Source organism: Mandrillus leucophaeus, unplaced genomic scaffold (genome assembly GCF_000951045.1).
Source record: "Mandrillus leucophaeus isolate KB7577 unplaced genomic scaffold, Mleu.le_1.0 Scaffold20, whole genome shotgun sequence".
NCBI lineage: Eukaryota > Metazoa > Chordata > Mammalia > Primates > Cercopithecidae > Mandrillus > Mandrillus leucophaeus.
The window spans coordinates 5176258-5182418 of record NW_012102032.1 but is presented as its reverse complement, the minus strand read 5'-3'; the positions used below and the strand labels follow the sequence as shown (position 1 = coordinate 5182418).

The following is a 6161-nucleotide window of genomic DNA, read 5'->3' as shown; positions in this document are numbered from 1 at the left end:
CCTCCCTCCCTCCCTCCCTCCCTTCCTTCCTTCCTTCCTTCCTTCCTTCCTTCCTTCCTTCCCTCCTTCCTTCCTTCCTTCTTTTTCCTTCAAACTAGATCAGGATGTAAATCTGTATTCTTTCAATGCAATGAACTAAACTATGAGTCTAGCCATTTGTTTGAGTTCTGTGAGTCATTCAAATGAGTCTTTGAAACAGAGGGTGGTCGTAGGGCCCTATGACACCTTGTTTCTTAGTTTTGGAAACTCTCTTGATATCTCTGTCTTTTTTTGTCTCCATCCCCATCCCACTATCACCCCTCCCCCTACTATGAAAGAACAGGTACCTGGACAAGCTCTATTAGGTGAGAAAAGTATAGATGTATAGATGAGCTAAGCTGTTCTGCACAACAGAAGTGCCAGGAATCTGATCTTTCTTTCTGATAGGTCAGAAAGACTCTATTTTCAGGGTCCTGACATGTGTAGCAAAGTGGAGAAGGACCTGGTTAGAGGTGGAAGGGAGAAGACCAAGATGGCAGCAGGGCAAGACCTTGGACACAGAAGTCCATAAGAAATCTCCATTGCTGGCAGCAATGGTCAGCGCTGAACCTTATGTCATCTCCTACTTTGTGCTTGGTTAGGGGTCACCTTCTTGATCCCGAACTCCAGTAAAGAAGAATCTGTTATCCACTGAGTGCTTGGTGACCTTTGGGACAAAAGGAGGAGATAGATGGAGTAGAGGGTGCAGGGACAAAGCAGAGAAGAGAGCAGACAGCAACTTTAGGAAATGGAGGTGGAATCTGGCTGAATCAGGGATTGGAAAATTACCAGGAGAAGGCTTGATGTCCCTTAGCACGTGGCATGAGACTAAGATATTTTATCTGGCTGTCAAAGAACAGGCGACCACAGAAAGTTGAAGGACTTGGGAGCATGTATATCCCTGCATTGAGATTCATTAAAAAGGCCCTGGAGGAATATATCTGAAGGCTAATAGTGGCTATCTCTAAATGTGGGGTAACATGATTTTATGTTTTTATTTAATCTATGGAGTCTAATCTTTTCTACCATGACAACGTAATGCTCTTGCAGTAAAGAAAAATAACTGTTGGCCAGGGGCGATGGCTCATGCCTGTAATCTCAGCAATTTGGGAGGCCAAGATGGGAGGATCATTTGAGTCAGGAATTCAAGACTAGCCTGGGCAGCATAGTGAGACCTGGTCTCTACACAAAATTTTAAAAGGTAGCCAGGTAGGGTGATGCATGCCTGTGGTCCCAGCTATTTAGGAGGCTGAAGTGGTAGAATCACTTGAGCCCAAGAGATTGAGGCTGCAGTGAGCCTTGTTCATGCCACTGCATTCCAGCCCAGGCAACAGAGTGAGACCCTGTCTCAAAAAAAAAAAAAAAAAAAAAGAAGAAGAAGAAGAAGAAAAAGAAAAATATCTGTTAAAGGTAAAAGTGATATTCTTGGCCATGTGGCTCATGACTGTAATCCTGGCACTTTGAAAGGCTGAGGCAAGTGAATCACTTGAGCCCAGGAGTTCAAGACAAGCCTAGGCAGCATGGTGAAACGCTTCACTACAAAAAACACAAAATTAGCCAGGCATGGTTGCGGGCACCTGTCGTCCCAGCTATTAGGGAGGCTGAGGCGGGATGATTGCTTGAGCCTAGGAGGCAGAGGTTGTAGTGACCTGTGATGGCACCACTGCACTCCAACCTGGGCGACAAAGAGAAACCCTGTCTCAAAGTTAAGGAAAAAAAAAAATTGTAAAAAAATGATATTCTGGCCGGTGACGGTGGCTTACACCTGTGATCCCAGCACTTTGGGAGGCCAAGGCGGATGGATCACCTGAGGTCAGGAGTTCAAGAACAGCCTGGCCAACATAATGTAACCCTGTCTCTACTAAAAATACAAAAATTACCTGGGTGTGGTGGCGGGTTCCTGTCATCCAGGCTACTTGGGAGGCTGAGGCAGGAGAATCATTTGAACCCGGGAGGTGGAGGTTGCAGTGAGCCAAGATCGTGGCGTTGCACTCCAGCCTGGGTGACAGTGTAAGGCTCCATCTCAAAAAAGTAAAAAAAGTGATATTCTTAGCTAGAAAATTCAAAATACAGATTCAGTAGTACCCCCTTATGCACGGTTTCAGTTACCTGCAGTCAACTGTAGTCCAAAAATATTAAATTGAAAATTCCAGAAATAATTCATGTTTTCAATTGCTTGCCATTCTGAGTGAGGTGATGAAATCTCACACCATCTTGCTTCACCCCTCCCGGCATGTGAATCCTCCGTCTGTTTAGTGTATCTAAACTGTAGATGCTACTTGCTCATTAGTCTCTTAGTAGCTGTTGGTTATCAGACCAATCCATGGTATTGCAGTGCTTGTGTTCAAGTAACCCTTATTTGACTCAATTGTTCTATTTATTATTCGTTATTGTTGTTAATCGCTTACTTTGTAAGCGCCTATTTTGTAAATTAAACTTGATCGTACATATGTAGGTAGGAAAAAACATAGTATATAAAAGGTTTGGGCGTCGATCAGCGAGGGAGCAGCAAGTCGAGGCGTCGCCGCAGCTTGGACGGTTCTTCTGCCTCTGCTGCTCCTTGGACATCGTCCCGCGCCTGTCGGATTATATCTGCCCAAGATGCACGTCTGATTTTATCGAGGAGCTTCCTGAAGAGACCAGGAGCACAGAAAACGATTCTACTCCTGCCACCGTCCCCACGGACCAGAGCCGACCGCTGTTGGAGAACGTGGACCCGCACCTGTCCACGCTGCCGCAGGGCTACGGACAGTTTGCTTTCGGCATCTTTGTCATCTTTGACGACAGCTTCGAGATCCCCACGTGCCCTCCTGGGGCAGCAAGGACTCTGAGAGACCGTGGGAGAGAGTCCTGGCCCCGTACCGAGCCCGGCATCCCCGTCTCCGCCTCCCCACGCTGCGGGCCACTGCCCGGCACAAAGGCCTCCCCACGCTAGAAGGGATCATCCAGCAGCTCGTCAACGGCATCATCACGTCCGCCACCATCCCCAGCCTGGGTCCTTGGGGAGTCCTGCACTCAAACCCTATGGAATACGCCTGAGGGGCCAACGGCCTGGACGCCGTCGCACAGCTCCTCGGCTTGAAAACACGGGCCCCCCACCGGCAGATGAAGAGAAAATCCAGTCCCTCCCCACCGACCCCGTCACCGAGCAGCACGTAGGCTCCCGGGTCGAGTGCCCCGTGTGCAAGGACGACGACGCGCTGGGCGAGCAGCTGCCCTGCAACCACCTGTTCCACGATGGCTGCATCGTGCACCGGCTGGAGCCGTACGACAGCTGCCCCGCCTGCCGAAAAAGCCTCCTGGGACACAACACGGTCACGAACCCACCCCCCCGGGGCCTGACTGGGATGAACTTCTCCTCCTCGTTGTCCTCCTCCTCCTCCAGCTCGCCCTGCAACGAGAACGCCACAAGTAACTCCTGAGCGCGAGTCGGCCGGGACCCACCCGTGGCCGCTGCGCCTGAGGCTGCGGGGAGACCGCGGGGCCTCAGCCAGCGCCACACGGCACCCACAGACTGGGTGCCCCAGCGGCGCCACTCTTGACTGGTCGCGCTACAGGCCCCTGCCTGTTCCAGGGCAGGATCCTGGCCCGGCCCACCGGCTCCCTGGCTCGGGAAGGCGTGGGCCACATCGTCCCTTCTGGGACGTCCTCATCCTCCCCGTCCTCTGTCTAACCTCACCCTCTAAACGTTCAGCAGTGGAAAGATTTTTATAATTTTAAATTATTACTGCTTTGAAATAAATGGAAGTTTTAGCTCACATGACGGCCATGCATGATCTGTGACAAGACGGGGCACAGCTGCTCCACCAGCGCTGTGAGCTCTGCCAGGACAGGCCGCGTAGGCCGCCAGCCTCCCCCTCGGCTACCTCCACGACCCGGAGTTCAGGGGCTCGGGACCATGAGAATGATCAGCAAAATTCAAGAACAAAACTGCTCCAACAGACTTTTTTTTTTTTTTTTTTTGAGACTAAGTCTAGCTTTGTCGCCCAGACTGGAGCGCAGTGGCACAATCTCGGCTCACTGTAACCTCCGCCTCCTAGGTTCAAGCGATTCTTCTGCCTCAGCCTCCTGAGTAGCTGGGATTACAGGCACCCGCCACCATACCCGGCTATTTTTTTCTATCTTTAGTAGAGACGGGGTTTCACCATGTTGTCCAGGCTGGTCTCAAACTCCTGATCTCGCGATCCGTCCTCCTCGGCCTCCCAAAGTGTTGGGATTACGGGTGTGAGCCACCGTACCCGGCCACCAACAGACATTTTTTAAAGAAAAAATATGTGTATCTTGAAAGCTATTTAAAATACACTACTTACAAAGAGAGAGAGAGAAAAAGAGATTTGGTACTGTGATTTTAGGCATCCACTGGGGGTCTTGGAACATGTCCCCCAGGGGTAAGGGGGAACTACTGGATTTATTGTATTTATGAAGTCTGTATTGTGGTCAGCACTGGGATTGGCTCTGGATGAACACAAGGAATAAGGCCTCTGCACTCAAAGAAAATGCAACAAATGGAGAGAAACCTCCAATAAACCAGTAAGTGTGTCCTGACCAACTGGGATGCATGCAAAGAAAGAAATGATGTGGGTGCTGTGGCTGTGAATAATAGGAGGAAGCTGTATGTGATAGAACCTATTTCAGAGGATGCTTAATGAAGGCTTCCCTGTGGAGGTGATGTTTAGGCTTAGACCTGAAGGAGAAAAAGGAGCCTGCAGCCAGAGTGTGTAGAAGAGAGTTCCAGACACAGGGAATGCCTATGGGTTGGATGGATCTAAGACAAGCGAGAAATTGACTTCTGGAAGGGAATGTTTGGGGAGTGCAGGTCAGATTGTGGAAAGCGGCTGGGGGTAGCTTGCGCAGAGCCTCAGATGTCTTGATAAAGAGTATAGCCTTTATTCCAAATGCATGGGGAATGGTGGAAATTCATCAGTCTGCGTTTTAAAAAGAGCTATCTGGCTGTGGCATGGATAATAAACTAGAGGACAGCAAGTGAGGAGGCTCTTGAAAGAGAAGAAGCTGGGGTGGTACCAGTGAGGATGCAACGGGGTAAGGGGATTTAGGCCATTTTGAAGGAAAACAAATAGATAAATAAGACATGATGTTGGATTGGAGGTAAGGGATAAGAGGGAGCTATCACTGATGGCTTCCTGTTTTCTGGCTTGGAATTATCTATCAAGGTGACACAGACTGTAGGAGAAACAGGTTTTGACCTGTTACATTTCAGATGTCTGGGTTTATTAAAAGGGTGGCATTCAGGAGTGGCTCAGCCCTCTGATGTGATAAGGTTCAGTGCCAACAAGAGAAACAATCCTCCAGATTGCTTTGGCATTACTGAAGCCATACTTATTTTTAATAGCTTTATACAGCTTTAGTGCCTTACTTATAGAACTGTTAAGGACCTAAAAGAGTAATGAAGGCCAGGCACAGGGGCTCACGCCTGTTAAATCCCAGTACTTAGCACTGAGGCAAGAGGATCACTTGAGCCCAAGAATTCGAGATCAGCCTGGGCAACCTAACAAGGCCCTGTCTCTACGAAAATAAAAATGAAATAAACATTAGCCAGGTGTGGTGATGTGCGCCTGTGGTTCCAGCTACTTGGGAGGCTGAGGTAGAAGAATTATCTGAGCCCAGGAGTTCGAGGCCACAGTGAGCTGTGATCATGTCACTGTACTCTAGCCTGGGTGCTGAGTGACAGAGTGAGACCCTGTCTCGACACACACACCCACACCCACACATACACACACACACACACACACACACAAGTAATGTGTACTTTTGAGTTGTACTTTATTTCCTTTTATATGTGACAATATGTGCTACAGTGGTATTTTCACAAAGGTAAAGGGTATAATCCTCACAAATGTCAAAGGTCTACTATAGATATAATAGGCAATGTATTGAATCAATTGCCAGTAACATTTTATGCAAAATGTAAAGCGACTAGTTGGTGTGTAGTCTGTGGATAGATAATAGTTCTCCTGGCTGGGCACGGTGGCTCACACCTATAGTCCCAGCACTTTGGGAGGCTGAGGCGGGTGGATCATTTAAGGTCAGGAGTTTGAGACCAGCCTGGCCAACCTGGTGAGACCCCATCTCTACTAAAGATACAAAAATTAGCCCGGCATGGTGTCACATACCTATAATCTCAG

The 6161-nt window shown here is 48.9% G+C and overlaps 1 pseudogene across 1 annotated transcript; it reads left to right on the top strand.

Moving 5' to 3' along the window:
• The first annotated feature begins 572 nt into the window (after positions 1–572).
• Positions 573–3776, top strand: LOC105539137 (annotated as a pseudogene). Its single transcript, XR_001006010.1, has 2 exons — positions 573–615; positions 2490–3776. The product of XR_001006010.1 is annotated as an E3 ubiquitin-protein ligase RNF126 pseudogene (transcript).
• The last annotated feature ends 2385 nt before the right edge of the window (positions 3777–6161 follow it).